The 18,099-nt window shown below is 49.8% G+C and overlaps 1 protein-coding gene across 2 annotated transcripts in view; it reads right to left on the bottom strand.

Moving 5' to 3' along the window:
* Window positions 1-2,003, bottom strand: part of tmem45a (transmembrane protein 45a) — a 141,870-nt gene extending 139,867 nt beyond the window's left edge. Inside the window, exon 1 of one of the 2 annotated variants that reach the window (XM_072513482.1) lies at window positions 1,833-2,003. The gene's annotated coding sequence lies outside the window, so the exon portion shown is untranslated. Of the gene's footprint in view, window positions 1-1,453 lie in introns of both variants that reach the window. The other variant, XM_072513483.1, reaches the window with a different exon arrangement.
* Window positions 2,004-18,099: the final 16,096 nt, after the last annotated feature.

Here is an 18,099-nt window from a genome sequence, read left to right on the forward strand (position 1 = left end):
TTTGTACAGTTCCTGACATATCAGATGCCAACTTGTGTCTTGCTCAATGAGTCATTACTTCACATGTGAAGCCTGACAATGCATGCCTGCAGAGTGTTCAACTGTGGGAACGTCACTGATTGAGTTTGACCATGTCCTCACATTTCTGATAAGATCAGGAACCCCAACTGATTTCCTGTTCCTTGACCCAGGGGTATTTAAGTCAATTGTAAAAGTGCCCCAACTGAGAATAGCTAGCATACAGCAGGTCAAAGGGGCAGCTCAGAACATTACTGGTTTATATGTCTCACAATTTACAGTGCCATACACCAATCATAGTAGGATAAAATGTGTTTATTTTAAATGGAGAATTATTCCGAATTTTCACAAGATTAGCACTGTGTAGAGAGTGGTCAGTTAGACTAACAGAATTGTTACCAGAATGAAACAAGGCCATTTGGCCAGTCGAGTCCATGACAGCTCTCTGAAAGAGCAGCTTAGCTATTTCCACTCCCAATATTACACCTTCTCGTAACCCTGTAAATGTTTTCCCTTCAAATGCTTATCCAATTCCTTTTTGAAAGTCACAGTTGAATCTGCTTCTACCACCCTCTTTGGGCAATGTTTCCGCGAATATAGTTTATTGAAATATAATTTCACGCCATCATTTATTGTAATGAAATATTTTTTGCAATAAATGAAAAATACATTTTTTAAACTTCAGATTTCTTTCTCAGAATTGTTTACACAACTGGCTTCTTTTGGAAGAATTGTTGACGTGTAGCAGAACGTGCCACTGATGTTGGTTAGAAATGATTATGACGCTTGATTCTACTTAAAAGTGACTCAATTATATATTTTGTAAAACTGAACAATTCCATCCAAAACATTGAAAATCTGTTTGTAGCTTTAAGATCCTCACTCAGACCTAAATCTACACCAATCAGGATTGCCCAAGTGAACACTCCACTAGAAATAACAACTTTGTTTCAACACACTAAAAATAATATGAAATCCAGTTTCAGCCCTCATGATATTATAGGATAAATTAATACGTTGGGGCAGGATGCGTAATAAATGCTCTCAGTCAAACCCTGCATAAGTGCATGTTTGTCGAGTAGTGTGTGCAATATAGAACTGCACATGTGCACGGGGAAGGATATTATTCAGAGTCACACATCTTCAAAACTAATGCTTGAATGATGAAAGAGATGAAAGTAAACGACATAAAAATCAGAGACAGCGTCGGATATTATTAAATTCTAAATGAAAAGTGCCCTTTTCACAGAATCCCTACAGTGCAGAAGGGGGGGGGGCATTCATTTTGCTAATCCACTCTGCTGGGTCTAGACCAACATCTAAAATAGAAACCCTCTGGAACAACCCAGGGAACAAACTCTCAGAAGTCTCACATCGGTGTTACTTAGACAAACACAGTCTGGCTTAGAGATTGCAGCAACAAAAAATTACCAACCTGAAAAGTGAACTCTGTCTGTCTCTCTCTGTCTCTTCACAGGTGCTGCTAGACCTGCTGAACACTTTCTGCTATACTCCTGTCTTGACAACTAACTGTTTCCATATGTTAAAAGGAGTGGGGGGGTGTTTTTGATGCGGGAAACATTACAGATTAGTAAACGATTCAGTCCCAAATCTGCGCCCGGGAATTTAACTTCGAGTCACCGATGCTTCATAGTCAGACAATGAGTCAAATAAAAGTCTCAGGGCGATTGAAGCCACCCACTTATTTCTTTTGGAGAACAGTAACAAGAGAGAAAAACAGAGGCAAAATGGAACAAACGGTCGGATTTCAGCTCTTTAAAAGTTTTGACCATTTTAAATATTGATTCACTTGCCCCAAAGTGCTTAAAAGATTCTCCATGCAGCCTCCCCTCTCTCAAAGTGAAGAGATCCTTGCTCCAGATGTTCTGGATGTCATACTTCCATCGCTTCTTTTGTGTGTGTTGAAGCCGCGCCAATGTTTCAAAAGCTGCCCCAGCTTTAACTCGGCGGCGGCCGCGGATCCCGCTGTGAGGCATTCAGACCGGTGGGCCCACCCCTCCGGATGCCTATTGGTCAGCGCCCGGGCCGCACGTCTCAGCCGCCACCTCCCAATGGTCGGCCGAGCTGTCAATCACACCCTGGGCGCCGGCGCCACCTCCCGGGCAGACAGAGTAACTGCGGGCACTCACACCACAAAGCCTCTATTTTGCCTCGCTCTCTCCGGAGGGTCGATGTGGCAAGTCTCAGATGGTTTGATTCGGCCAAACATCCCACACGGATTTTTCGATCGTTCGATCTTGAATGTAAATGTGTTTCTGTCACACAAAAAAAACTCCAGGCATCCAAATCAAAGTTTGGTGCTGAAGAGCGGACTGATTCTGCAGCGGTGCCACGTTGATTTCTCCAACCAGATAATTTCAGTTGAAGGAACTCTTGCGCTCCAAAAAAGACGAGTTCATTTCCTAATTGCCCACGCGCCATCCAGTTGGTGCCGCTGAGAGGCAGCTTGAGGTTCCCTCCCTGCTCCTCCTGCAAGGCCAGGTATTCCTCATTGGCAGCTGTTTCGCTATGAGTGAACTGATCAGTCTCTTTATTGTGGGGTGAGATTGAAACAGACGGGCAACTCTTTAGCAACAAACATGGCTCTCTTAAACTGGCACCCATGCTGAAGCGGCCTTTGATGCTTCTATGGGATAAAACATGGTATTATGCCAAGGATCACTGATGTTAAAAGGAGGTGTTCTGGAGCGGTGGGTAACCTTCCTGCCCGGAGCTCCGTGTTCATGTCCAACTCCAGAAGTATTTTTTTATTATAAATTTAGAGTACCCAATTCATTTTTTCCAGTTAAGGGGTAATTTAGCGTGGCACCTGCCCTGCACAGCTTTGGGTTGTGGGAGCGAAACACACACAGACACGGGGAGAATGGGCTCAAGCAGGAGAATCCAGCTAAGAAGGTTGTGCAGTGCTGGTCCGAGGAGACAGAAGAGTTCTTACGTGACTGCTTAGAGACAGTGGACTGGGCCATATTTAAGAACTCAGCGACCAACTTAAATGAGTATGCCACCACCGTCACAGACTTCATCAGCAAATGTGTGGACGACTGTGTGCCAAAGAAAGCAGTACGTGCGTTTCCCAACCGAAAACCATGACTCAATCGCGAGATTGACTCCCTACTGAAGGACAGATCTGAGGCGTTCAAGGCAGACGACACTGACCTATACAAGAAATCCAGGTACGACCTCCGCAAAGCCATCAGAGATGCCAAGAGAGAATATAAAACCAAGCTAGAGTCACAGACAGATTCTCGGCGGTTGTGGGAAGGACTAAACAACATATAACGGGCTACAAAGCAAAGCCGTACAGTATCTCTGGCAGCAGCGCACCCCTCCCCGATGAACTCAATGCATTCTATGCTCGGTTCGAGCAGGTAACCAACAATCCGCTGTTGAGTGCCCCAGCAGCCCACAATTCACCCATACCCACCATCACAGCTTCCGAAGTCAGATTGGCCTTCCTGAAAGTGAACCCTTGGAAGGCGACGGGCCCAGACGGGATCCCTGGTCGTGCACTCAGAGCCTGCGCGGACCAGCTGGCAGAGGTATTTGCGGCCATCTTTAACCTGTCCCTACTCCACTCCGAGGTCCCCACCTGCTTCAAGAAGACCGCCATCATACCGGTACCAAAGAAGAACCAGGCAACGTGCCTCAATGACTACCGACCAGTGGCCCTGACTTCAGTCGTAATGAAGTTCTTCGAGAGGTTGATCATGAAGCGCATCACCTCCATACTCCCAGAACGCCTTGATCCACTGCAATTCGCATACCGCTGCAACCAGTCCACATCAGACACCATTTCCCTGGCCCTACACTCATCCCTAGAGCATCTCGAAAACAAGGACTCCTACATTAGACTCCTATTTATTGACTACAGCTCCGCCTTCAACATCATAATCCCAGCCAAGCTCATACCAAAGCTCCAAAACCTAGGACTTGGCTCCCCACTCTGCAACTGGATCCTCGATTTTCTGACCAACAGACCACAATCAGTAAGAATGAACAACAACACCTCCTCCACAATAGTCCTCAACACCGGCGCCCCGCAAGGCTTCGTACTTAGCCCACTGCTCTACTCCCTGTACACACACGACTGCGTGGCAAAACTTGGTTCCAACTCCATTTACAAGTTTGCTGACGATACGACCATAGTGGGCCGGATCTTGAATAACGATGAGTCCGAATACAGGAGGGAGATAGAGAATCTAGTGGAGTGGTGTAGCGACAACAATCTCTCCCTCAATGCCAGCAAAACTAAAGAGCTGGTAATTGACTTCAGGAAGCAAAGTACTGTACACACCCCTGTCAGCATCAACGGGGCCGAGGTGGAGATGGTTAGCAGTTTCAAATTCCTAGGAGTGCACATCTCCAAAAATCTGTCCTGGTCCACCCACGTCGACGCTACCACCAAGCAAGGACAACAGCACCTATACTTCCTCAGGAAACTAAGGAAATTTGGCATGTCCACATTAACCCTTACCAACTTTTACAGATGCACCATAAAAAGCATCCTATCGGGCTGCATCACAGCCTGGTATGGCAACTGCTCAGCCCAGGATCGCAAGAAACTTCAGAGAGTCGTGAACACCGCCCAGTCCATCACACAAACCTGCCTCCCATCCATTGACTCCATCTACACCTCCCGCTGCCTGGGGAAAGCGGGCAGCATAATCAAAGATCCCTCCCACCTGGCTTACTCACTCTTCCAACTTCTTCCATCGGGCAGGAGATACAGAAGTCTGAGAACACGCACGAACAGACTCAAAAACAGCTTCTTCCCCACTGTCACCAGACTCCTAAATGACCCTCTTATGGACTGACCTCATTAACACTACACCCTGAATGCTTCATCCAATGCCAGTGCTTATGTAGTTACATTGTATATGTTGTGTTGCCCTATTATGCATTTTCTTTTATTCCATTTTCTTCTCATGTACTTAATGATCTGTTGAGCTGCTCGCAGAAAAATACTTTTCACTGTACCTCGGTACACGTGACAATAAACAAATCCAATCCAATCCAATCCAGAATGTGCAAACTCCACATGGATGTGACCCAGAGCCGGGATCGAACCTGGGACCTCGGCGCCGTGAGGCTGCAGTGCTAACCACTGCACCACCGTGCTGCCCCAATTCCAGAATTCTATGGCCATGGAAGTTGCCATCACTCTCAGCCTTTTGGCTGAGCTCAAGCCCAAGATGAGGTGCAATGCCTTGTCAGCATGGATCTTTAAAAAAAAATTTAATTTAAGCAATGTGGGCATTGCTGATTAGGCCAACATTTATTGCCCATCCCTAGTTGCCCTTCAGAAGGTGGTGGTGAGTTGCGTTCTTGAACCGCTGCAGCCCTTGAGGTGTAGGTACACCCACTGTGCTGTTAGGAAGGGAGTTCCAGCATGTTGCTCCAGCGACAGTGAAGGAACGGCGATATATTTCCAAGTCAGGGTGGTGAGTGACTTGGAGGGGAACCTCCAGGTGGTGGAGTTCCCAGGCATCTGCTGCTCTTGTCCTTCTAGACGGTAGTGGTCGTGGTTTGGAAGCTTGTTGAGTTACCGCAGTGCATCTTGTAGATGGTACACACGGTTGTCACTGTTCGTCGCTGGTGGAGGGTTAGCATGTGAAGAAATTGAGTTCTTTCTGTCCAGTCTGGTCTCAATCAAAAGCTGAGTTCGGATTTAGAAATTCCTTTGTTTTATTTCAAATAGCTTGCAAGCTTACACTCCCTCTGATGAAGGCAGGAGACCCTTGTCTCTTGAAACTCCCAGAGCGAGTGAGACAAAGGGAGGCAACACATGTGGTCTCATATACATTCATGCAGTATCAAGTTCCACAAACACGAATACAAGATTCCGATAGGCCCTTTCCTTGACCTGGTCATATAATCTAACTGCCACTGATTCTGATAGGCTCATTACACATTCCTTTCCTTCCTCTGTGCCTCTGCCTCCCAGCATCCTTTGCAGCATCCTTTGTGCAAAGAACCAGTCCTGATAGCCACCCCTCCCCCTCTCGCCATGCTTTGCCCATCTCTTTGTTCACTCCCTGCAACCCAAATTAATGTCCATAATGCACTATTCTAACTGGTCATCCCAGTCTAATGCTCTTTTCTTTACTTCAATTCCTCATTCTCTCCTTTTTATTCTATGATAACTACTATGCCGCCTCCTAACCAACATTCCCTTTCGCTACCCGCCGACAACGGGACACCGGTGGCGTTGTGGCAGGTGCATTGGCCTGACGCCTGGGTTACGCTAAACCTCCGTTCCGTGCAGATGGAGAACAGGCATATTATATTTTCTGTCACCTCTGCCACGAGGGTCTCTATCGCCAGAGAAAGGTGTGGGTAAGTATTCCCCCTAATGGTCAAAAAGTGTGCTAACAATTCGCCAGACCAACAATAGTCCTGTTGCTGTCTCGGTCCAAATTTGGAGTTTGGTTAGGCATACAACTCCCAGTGTTCATTATAAACATCCCCGGGTTAATAACCTGCATCAATGTCTGGTCTGAAAGACCGTCCCGCAAATCATTACATTCCGTACATAAACACCTCATCCCATTTTTACAGCCACTGGCTCTCCGTCCGGGTTCCTTCTGGTTTGATGGTCGCCAGTAACGGGATGTAATCTTGGTGAGTGATGTGGGCTGCACGGTAGCATTGTGGATAGCACAATTGCTTCACAGCTCCAGGGTCCCAGGTTCGATTCCGGCTTGGGTCACTGTCTGTGCGGAGTCTGCACATCCTCCCCTTGTGTGCGTGGGTTTCCTCCGGGTGCTCAGGTTTCCTCCCACAGTCCAAAGATGTGCAGGTTAGATGGATTGGCCATGATAAATTGCCCTTAGTGTCCAAAATTGCCGTTAGTGTTGGGTGGGGTTACTGGGTTATGGGGATAGGATGGAGGTGTTGACCTTGGGTAGGGTGCTCTCTCCAAGAGTCGGTGCAGACTCGATGGGCCGAATGGCCTCCTTCTGCACTGTAAATTCTATGATAATCTAGGAGTCTATCGGCATCATCCGAGCCATAGTCATCTTACAATACATATTAAGGCATCCAATGATTATACAATATACAATTATAATAACAAGTATTATCAATCCATGCATCAGGTAAAACCCCATGACCGAGCTATGAGAGCTGACTCTGAGCTGAATCCTACTGTAGGGTTTATATCCCCCTTCTAGTTGTACTGACTAGCAGCTATCCCCTTGTCATGTGTGTGTACATGTCATGATTTGTAAACTGTGTATGGAAATCAACTGTAAATTCAACCATCCCACAGACTAGTGGCGATAGACTCTTTGTATTGTTCTTGCCTCAAGTCCAATCACTGTGAACCATAGCTGTCGCTACTCAGGAAGGTAACGCAATAGCTATATCCGTGTGTTCCACTACCTCCAAGGCATCTGATTACCTTGGGATAGCAGCACCGTAAAAGCTTCCTCATGTCCCTTAGAAACAGCACACAACTCAGTCCACCAGCGACCAAAAAGGTTTTCATCCCTCACTGGTATTATTTTCTTTTTTTTTTAGTAAGTGCTTTCCGTTTTGCATTGGAATGGTAAATTATGATATCATGTACTATCCACTGATTATCTTGCTTGATGAATTGCAGAAGCTTCAATCAATCCTGTTTTTATTCCTGACTTCCTCACACTAACATCTAACATTGTACCGAACCATGTAGTCTGCCAGCCCCGGTTTACATGAGACAATACTCAGTTTTCTTCAAATCCCTTTTGTCCGTTATCATTTTCCTTACAGTATGGAGTGTATACTTGCCATTATTTGTTTGTTTGTTTTTCTACTTTGCAATAACACCACTTGCACATTCAATAGAGTCAACTTTTGGGGTTACAACCCAATTGAATCCATACATAACAGTCCCTAACAACTTACAGGACATTTTGTCCGCAATAACTATTACACTCTCCAATGCAATGACCCTGGGGGTGGAGCTGTTCAGGGAACGTCGGAGGCTGCAGGCTGAGTTCGGGGTGTTGGCCACAGGTAAGGCAGTGGAGCAGCTTAGAAAGGCGAGGGGGGAGTTTTATGAACATGGGGAGAAGGCCAGCAGAATGCTGGCACAGCAGCTTAGGAAGAGGGAGGCGACCAGGGAACTAGAAAAGGTGGTCGATGGGGAGGGGAATCTGGTAGGGGACTCGGCTGGGCTAAACAGGGCATTCAGGGACTTTTACAGTGGACTCTATTGCTCGGAACCCCCCATGGGGCCCGAGGGGATGAGGCGCTTTTTGGATGGACTGACATTCCCAAAGTGGACCGAGAGCTGGTGGATAGGCTGGGGGCCCCGATCAGGGCCGAAGAAGTAGCTGAGGGCTTGAAGGCAATGCAGTCAGGTAAGGCCCTGGGGCTGGACGGGTATCCGATGGAATTTTATAAGAAATTATCGGGGATATTAGGGCCGTTGTTGGTCAAAGTTTTCAATGAGGCGAGGGATAGAGGGGTGCTGCCCCCGCCGATGTCACAGGCCACTATTTCATTAATATTGAAGCGGGACAAGAACCCGGAGCTATGTGGGTCTATAGGCCGATCTCGGTGCTTAATGTGGACGCCAAGCTGCTGACCAAAGTTTTGGCCTCCAGGATTGAAGATTGTGTGCCGGATGTGATTCCGGAGGATCAAACCGGGTTTGTCAAGGGCAGGCAGTTGGTGGCCAATATAAGAAGGCTGCTCAACGTGATTATGATGCCCCCGGAGAGTAGGGAGGTTGAGGTAGTGGTGGCCATGGATGCAGAGAAGGCGTTTGACCGGGTGGAGTGGGACTATCTATGGGAGGTGTTGGGACGATTTGGGTTTGGTAGGGGCTTTATTGACTGGGTTAGGCTATTGTACCAGGCCCCGGAGTAAGGACGACCACGGACTATTTTAGACTGCACCGGGGGACAAGACAGGGATGCCCCCTCTCCCCACTGCTATTTGCATTAGATATAGAGCCGCTAGCAATTGCTCTGAGAGCTTCAAGGGATTGGAAGGGGCTGGTTTGGGGCGTGGGGGGGAACATAGGGTCTCGTTGTACGCAGACGACCTGCTCTTATAAGTAACAGATCCAGGGGCAGGGATGGGTGAGATCCTGGCGACTTTGGGGGAATTTGGCCGGTTTTCGGGATATAAACTGAACATGACAAAGAGCGAGATGTTTGTAGTCCAGGCAAGAGGTCAGGAGGGTCGGCTGGGAGAGCTACCGTTTAGGTTAGGGGGGGACACTTTTAGGTACCTAGGGATACAAGTGGCGCACGACTGGGGCCGGTTACACAAGTTGAACTTGTCCCGGTTGGTCGAGCAGATGAGGGGTGGGTTTCGGAGATGGGCTGCTCTAGCGCTGTCGCTGGCTGGGAGGGTGCAGACGGTTAAGATGACGGTCCTACCGAGATTTTTATTTGTATTCCAATGCCACCCAATTTTCATCCCGCGGTCCTTTTTTAAGGGGATTAATAAAATCATTTTGAGCTTTGTGTGGGCGGGTAAGTCCCCGCGGGTGAAGAAGGCGATGCTCGAGAGGAATCGGGGGGAAGGGGGGGCTTGCCCTGCCAAACTTCAGTAATTACTACTGGGCGGCCAATATTGCTATGATAAGGAAATGGGTGGTGGGGGCGGGGTCGGTTTGGGAGCGGATGGAGGCAGCTTCATGTAGGGGCACCAGCTTGGGGGCGTTGATAACGGTACCTCTGCCGTTCCCGCCGGAGAGGTACTCCACCAGCCCCGTGGTGGTGGCAGCCTTGAGGATCTGGGGTAAGTGGAGGAGATATGTTGGAGCAGTGGGAGCATTGGTCTGGTCCCCAATATGTGACAACCACCGGTTTGCCCCAGGGAGCCTGGATGGGGGGTTTCGAGTATGGCGAAGGGCGGGAATCAAGAGGATGGGGGACCTGTTCTTGGAAGGGAGCTTCCCTAGCTTGAGGGCGCTGGAGGAGAAGTTTGGGTTGGCAAGAGGGAATTACTTCAGATATTTACAGATGCGGGACTTGCTGCGCAAGCAGGTATCATCCTTCCCACTCCTGCCACTAAGGGGGATCCAGGATGGGGTAGTGTCTAGGGGATGGGTGGGGGAGGGGAGTATCTCGGACATTTACAAAGAACTAATGGGGGCGGAGGAGACGCAGACCGAGGAGCTGAAGCGCAAGTGGGAGGAGGAGCTTAGGGGAGAGATAGAGGATGGCCTATGGGCAGACGCATTGAGTAGAGTCAACACGACCGCTACATGCGCCAGGCTCAGCTTGATCCAATTTAAGGTGGTCCACCAGGCCCACATAACAATGGCCCGGATGAGTAGATTCTTTGGGGTGGAGGACAGGTGTGTAAAATGTGCGGGAGGGCCAGCGAACCATGTCCACATGTTCTGGGTGTGTCCAAAACTTCGGGGATATTGGCAGGGGTTTGCAGACGTCATGTCCAGAATATTGAAAACAAGGCTGGCAATGAGTCCAGAGGTGGCGATTTTTGGGGTGGATCCGGGAGTCCAGGAGGAGAAAGAGGCAGATGTTCTGGCCTTTGCCTCCCTGGTCGCCCGGAGACGGATATTATTGGTTTGGAGGGACTCAAAGCCCCCGAAGTCGGAGGCCTGGTTAACCGACATGGCGAGCTTTCTCGGCCTGGAGAAGATTAAGTTTGCCTTGAGAGGGTCAGTGTTAGGGTTCGCCTGGAGGTGGCAACCATTCATCGACTTCTTTGTGGAGAATTAAGTGTCTGCAGGGGGGTGTAGGGTAGCGTAGAATAGGGGGTTACAGAGGCGGGTCTTGGAGAGATGGGTGTCAGTGTTTGCACTATGTTTATTGTTCTTTGTACACTGTTTTTATACTGTTGTTTGTAATGCCAAAAAATACCTCATTAAAATTGTTTGTTAAAAAAAACAAAAACGCTGCCTTGATGTCAAGGACAGTCGCTCTCTCATCTGTATGCAGCACTTTTGTCCATGTTTGAATCAAGGCTGTAAGGAGGTCAGGAGCTGAGTGATCCTGGCAGAACCCAAACTGAGTGTCCGTGAGCAGGTTAATGCTGAGTAAGTGCCGCTCAATAGCACTGTTGATGACTCCTTCCATCATTTTGCTGATGATGGAGAGTAGACTGATCGGGCGATAATTAGCTGGGTTGGATTTGTCCTGTTTCTTGTGTGCAGGACACACGTGGACAATTTTCCACATTGCCGGGTAGATTCCAGTGTTGTAGCTGTACTGGAACAATTTGGCTAGGGGTGTGGCAAGTTCCGGAGCACAAATCTTTGTTGCTATTGTTGGGATATTGCCCATAACCTTTTCAGTATCCATTGCCTTCAACCGTTTCTCGATAGCACACAGAGTGAATCGTATTGGCTGATGACTGACATCTGTGATGCTGGGGACCTCCGGAGGAGACCGAGATGTATCATCCACTCGGCACTTCTGGCTGAAGATTGTTGCAAATGCCTCAGCCTTCTCTTTTGCACATATGTGTTGGGCTCCTCCATCATTGAGGATGGGGATATTTGTGGAGCCTCCTCCTCCTGTGAGTTGTTTAATTGTCCGTCACCATTCACGGCTGGATGTGGCAGGACTACAGAGCTAAGATTTGATGTGTTCATTGTGGAATTGCTTAGCTCTGTCCATTACTTGCTGTTTGGCACACAAGTAGTCTTGTATTGTAGCTTCACCAGGTTGACACCACATTTTTCGGTATGTCTGATATTGCTCCTGGCATGCTCTCCTGCGCTCTTCATTGAACCAGGGTTGATCCTCTGGCTTGGTGATAATGGTAGTGTGGGGGATATGCTAGACCTGAGTTTTCAGATTGTAGTTGAATACAATTCTGCTGATGGTCCACAGCACCTCATGGATGCCCAGTTTGAGATGTTAGATCTGTTTGAAGTCTATTTCATTTGGCACGGTGGAGGTGCCACACACCACAAAGGGGGGTATCCTCAATTTGAAGATGGGACTCTGTCTCCACAAGGGCTGTGCGGTGGTCACTTCTACCGATACTGTCATGGACAGATGCATCTGCAGCAGGCAGGTGAGGATGAGGTCAAGTGTGTTTTTCCCTCTTGTTGGTTCCCTCACCACCAATTGCAGTCGCAGTCTGGCAGCTATGTCCTTTTGGACCCGGCCAGCTGGATCTGTGGCAGTACTACTGAACCACTCTAGTGATGGACATTGAAGTCCCCCACCCAGAGCAAATTCTGCACCCTTGCCACCCTCAGTGCTTCCTACAAGTGATGTTCAACATGCAAAACATCTTGTATGTATCTCTTGTGGAAACCATGAACTGGCCAAAATTTGAATTTGATTTGGATTTTGGAGCAAGCAATGAGATGGATTAAGCGCTTGCCCTGTACTCTCTGTGCATTGTCTTTGTAACTCAAACATATTGATAATCAACCTGCAAATGTTACAGCTTACACCAATGGCAGGCAGTAAGAGCAAGAGACATTCCTCATCAGTCACATGATGGAAAGAAAATTGGGGCCTTTGCCATCACTATTCATGGCTCCAAACTATAACATGCATGTAGAAATACATGCTGCCACATCAACTGGGACTTCTTGGGGAGGCCAGTTGGTTCATGTGACTGGTGTGGTGCCAATAGCACAGAGTTCAATCCCACTTCTGGTTGAGGTGGATTCGGGAGCTGCTTCCTTGCCCTACTTACTGTAGAGGTTGCGACGCTGTGGGTCTTTGGGCATAGAACTGAAGAAGATGTTGTTTTTTCTTATGATCCAGCAATCCCATCGATCGACACATGAGCATTGCCGCTCCCAGTAGAATGATTCGACATTAGAAGTCAATATGGTGTATCATCTTCAAGACAAAAAAACAACTACAATATCAGCAACGCCACTAAAATAACAGATACTAAGCACCACATTATTTTAACAAGCAACCATGCCTTAACTAGGCTATTAGTAAAGTTTTTAAAATAATTATACAATGAAATGTTTATAAGAACATTACTATTTTCACAGATACACGCCTGATTATTTCTCTTCCTGCACATTGATTCTTTCACTGTAGTTTGAGTTTGCTGACGAATGTGGCTTTCTTTGTTGGCGATCAGACAAATACTGAAATCCACATAATAAAATGCAAAACATCAAACTGAAGCAGCAGCTTGTTTTACTTATCCACACATTGTTATTGTCTGAACTATTTTATTACCCAACTAATGTACAGTTAATGGATCTCCTGATCCCTGGAACACATTCCAGTGGAACTGCTGACTCTGTAACCTCCCATCCAAGTCACCATGCTGTGCGACAATGTAAATGCTTCTATTCCCTCAGGTGGCACTTCATTTTCAAAAGTGCTGTCAATTCCTGCCCCTGGCTTCCATTCCCTGAACCTTGCAAACTGCCTTTCTAGCCCCATTTTTAACCCAGCATGCTGGGCATGCTGGGCCAGAAGTTAATATACCATTAAGGGACTGTGGTAGTATGCATTAGGGGTCATGTGGGACTATGAAGCCGTGATGCCATTGGCTGACAGATCCCAGGTCCTGGTTGGCCGTTGACCTCTAGCTCCGCCCTGAAGGCGGAGTATAAGAACCAGGAGTCCTCCCCCGCAGCCAGTCTACTACTGAACTGCGGGTGAACAGTCACGCTTAATAAAGCATCATCGACTTCACTCTATTCGTCTCTCGGAGTCTTTGTGCGCTACAATTTATTAAGCGTGACTAAAGGACTATGGAGCTCAGGATCATCCCGGAATGCCTGAGGATCAGCCCCCACGCAGTGAACTCAGCAGCAGCTTTCAAGCACTGGCAGACTTGTTTCGAGGCCTACCTCAGAACGGCCCCCGGCCGGGTCACAGAAGACCAAAAACTACAGGTCCTGCACTCAAGGTTAAGCACGGAGATTTTCTCCCTCATCGAAGACGCAGAGGATTTCGAGACGGCGTTCGCAGCACTAAAAAGTCTCTACGTTCGCCCAGTAAACCAGATCTACGCTCGCTATCAACTCGCAACGAGACGGCAAAGTCCCGGAGAATCGATAGATGAATTCTACGCCGTGCTACTAATTTTGGGACGGGCCTGCAGCTGCCCGCCGGTGAACGCAAATGAACACACGGACATGTTAATGCGAGATGCTTTTGTGGCAGGTATGAACTCCTCCCAAATCCGCCAAAGACTTTTAGAAAAAGAGTCGCTAGGACTCTCAGAGGCACGGGCCCTAGCAGCCTCCCTGGACGTGGCCACGCGAAACACCCACGCCTACGGCCCTGACCGCGCGGCAGGCTATTGGGCTCCGTACGCACCCGTCGCGACAAACCGCCCCCCCCCCCCCCGGACACCCCACAGGCTTGCGCAGTCCAAACGCCAAGTCGCACCGGGGGAGCCCGCTGCTATTTCTGCGGCCAGGCGAAATACCCCCGGCAGCGCTGCCCGGCCCGCGCAGCGATCTGTAAGAGCTGCGGGAAAAAGGGCCATTTCGCGGCTGTGTGCCGGTCCCGGGAGGTCGCCGCTCTCCCCGGAGAACAGGGAGCCATGCACGCCTTTTATGCTCCCCAACCCCCCCACAGCGCCCCATGTACGACCCGCAGGCGCAACCACTTTGGGTCCCGACCACCGCTCTCCCCGGAGAACAGGGAGCCCTGCACGCCGTTTACGCTCCCCAACCCCCCCCCCCCCCCCCCCCCCCCGCGCCCCATGTATGACCCGCCGGCGCTACCACTTTGGGACCCGGCCACCGCTGTCCCCAGAGAAGAGGGAGTCCTGCGTGTTCCTAATGCTCCCCAACCCGCCCAGTGCCCCATGTGCGACCCGCAGGCGCCGCCATTTTGGGTCCCGGCCACCACGAGGGGAGGAGGGGCGCCGCCACCTTGGACCACCCCAGACCTGTGCGACGCATGGGGGTGGCCATTTTGTCCACCCCCGCCGCCATCTTGTGACCCCCCAGCCATGTGCGATGCATGGGGGCAGCCATCTTGTTCACCCCCGACGCCATCTTGGACGGCAACAACGGACCCCAGTGTCGACGGCTCCACGGGGTTCGAAGAAGACGCTCAACCATTACGACCACGTCTGGCTTCAATGACGTTGGACCAAGCACGGCCCCGGACGCTTCAGACGACGACGACAACGGTGCTGATAAACGGGCACGAGACACCATGCCTGGTCGACTCCGGGGGCACGGAGAGATTTATCCACCCCGACACGGTAAGACGCTGTTCTTTGACCATCCGTCCCAGCGCACAAAAGATTTCCCTAGCTGCAGGATCCCACTCCGTACAGATCAAAGGCTTCTGCATAGTTACCCTAACGGTGCAAGGGAGGGAGTTCAAAAACTACAGGCTCTACGTCCTTCCCCAACTCTGCGCCCCCACATTACTGGGATTAGACTTCCAGTGCAATCTACAGAGCCTAACCTTCAAATTCGGCGGCCCAATACCCCCACTCACTATCTGCGGCCTCGCAACCCTCAAGGTTCAACCCCCATCCTTGTTTGCAAACCTCACCCCGGATTGCAAACCCGTCGCCACTAGGAGCAGACGGTACAGCGCCCAGGACCGGACCTTCATTCGGTCCGAAGTCCAGCGGCTACTGAAGGAAGGCATAATCCAGGCCAGCAATAGTCCCTGGAGAGCACAGGTGGTAGTAGTAAAGACAGGGGAGAAGCAAAGGATGGTCATAGACTATAGCCAGACCATCAACGGGTACACACAACTAGACGCGTACCCTCTCCCCCGCATATCCGACATGGTCAATCGGATTGCCCAATATAAGGTCTTCTCCACCGTGGACCTCAAGTCCGCCTACCATCAGCTCCCCATCCGCCCAAGTGACCGCAAGTACACAGCCTTCGAGGCAGACGGGCGATTATACCACTTCCTAAGGGTCCCATTTGGCGTCACAAACGGGGTCTCGGTCTTCCAACGAGAGATGGACCGAATGGTTGATCAACACGGGTTGCAGGCCACGTTCCCGTATCTCGACAATGTAACCATCTGCGGCCACGATCAGCAGGACCACGACGCCAACCTCCAAAAATTCCTCCAGACCGCTAAAGCCTTGAACCTCACGTACAACGAGGACAAGTGCGTTTTTAGCACCAACTGGCTAGCCATCCTGGGCTACGTAGTGCGCAATGGGATAATAGGCCCCGACCCCGAACATATGCGCCCCCTCATGGAATTTCCCCTCCCGCACTGCTCAAAAGCCCTAAAACGCTGCCTGGGGTTCTTTTCATACTACGCCCAGTGGGTCCCCCAGTATGCAGACAAGGCCCGCCCCCTAATACAGACCACGACCTTCCATCTGTCGTCAGAGGCTTGCCAGGCCTTCAGCCGCATCAAAGCAGATATCGCAAAGGCCGCGATGCGCACCATCGACGAGTCCCTCCCCTTCCAGGTCGAGAGCGACGCCTCCGACGTAGCTCTAGCGGCCACCCTTAACCAAGCGGGCAGACCCGTGGCCTTTTTCTCCCGAACCCTCCACGCTTCAGAAATCCGCCACTCCTCAGTGGAAAAGGAAGCCCAAGCCATAGTGGAAGCTGTGCGACATTGGAGGCATTACCTGGCCGGCCGAAGATTCACTCTCCTCACGGACCAAAGGTCGGTAGCCTTCATGTTCGATAATGCACAGCGGGGCAAAATCAAAAACGACAAGATCTTAAGGTGGAGGATCGAACTCTCCACCTTCAACTACGAGATCTTGTATCGTCCCGGAAAGCTGAACGAGCCGTCTGATGACCTATCCCACGGCACAAATTAACCGCCTCCAAACCCTCCACGAGGACCTCTGCCACCCGGGGGTCACTCGGCTCTACCACTTTATTAAGTCCCGCAACCTCCCATACTCTTTGGAGGAGGTCCGTACAGTCACAAGGAACTGCCACATCTGCGCAGAGTGCAAACCGCATTTTTTCAGGCCGGATGGTGCACACCTGATTAAGGCTTCCCGCCCCTTTGAACGCCTTAGTGTGGATTTCAAAGGACCCCTCCCCTCCACCGACCGCAACACATACTTCCTTAACGTGGTGGACGAGTACTCCCGCTTCCCATTCGCCATCCCCTGCCTTGACATGACCGCGGCCACAGTCATTAAAGCCCTGAACACCATATTCACACTGTTCGGTTGCCCCGCATACGTCCACAGCGACAGGGGGTCCTCCTTCATTTAAAAAAAAATTTTTTTATTGAAAATATTTGGTCAACCATCACAGTACATTGTGTATCCTTTACACAATAATATAACAGTATAAATAACAATGACCTGTTTTATAAACAAAGAATAAATAATATATAACAAAAACGAAAACTAAAACTAAATGGCAACTGCCTTGTCTCAGATAAACACTCTCCAAAAATATGGTTTAACAATCCAATATACAATTATTTATAGCAACGACCTATACATATTATACATATATATTAATAACCCTGAGACTCCTTCTGGTTCCTCCCCCCCCCCCCCCCCCCCCCCCCCTGGGCTGCTGCTGCCTTCTTCTTTTCCATTCCCTCTATCTTTCTGTGAGGTATTCGACGAACGGTTGCCACCGCCTGGTGAATCCTTGAGCCGATCCCCTTAGGACGAACTTAATCCGTTCCAGCTTTATAAACCCTGCCATGTCATTTATCCAGGTCTCCACCCCCGGGGGCTTGGCTTCCTTCCACATCAACAGTATCCTGCGCCGGGCTACTAGGGACGCAAAGGCCAAAACATCGGCCTCTCTCGCCTCCTGCACTCCCGGCTCTTGTGCAACCCCAAATATAGCCAACCCCCAGCTTGGTTCGACCTGGACCCCCACTACTTTCGAAAGCACCTTTGTCACCCCCACCCAGAACCCCTGTAGTGCCGGACATGACCAGAACATGTGGGTGTGATTCGCTGGGCTTCTCGAGCATCTCGCACACCTATCCTCTACCCCAAAAAATTTACTGAGCCGTGCTCCAGTCATATGCGCCCTGTGTAACACCTTAAATTGAATCAGGCTTAGCCTGGCACACGAGGACGATGAGTTTGCCCTACTTAGGGCATCCGCCCACAGCCCCTCCTCAATCTCCTCCCCCAGCTCTTCTTCCCATTTCCCTTTCAGCTCATCTACCATAATCTCCCCCTCGTCCCTCATTTCCCTATATATATCTGACA

Source organism: Scyliorhinus torazame, chromosome 8 (assembly GCF_047496885.1).
Source record: "Scyliorhinus torazame isolate Kashiwa2021f chromosome 8, sScyTor2.1, whole genome shotgun sequence".
NCBI classification, from domain to species: domain Eukaryota; kingdom Metazoa; phylum Chordata; class Chondrichthyes; order Carcharhiniformes; family Scyliorhinidae; genus Scyliorhinus; species Scyliorhinus torazame.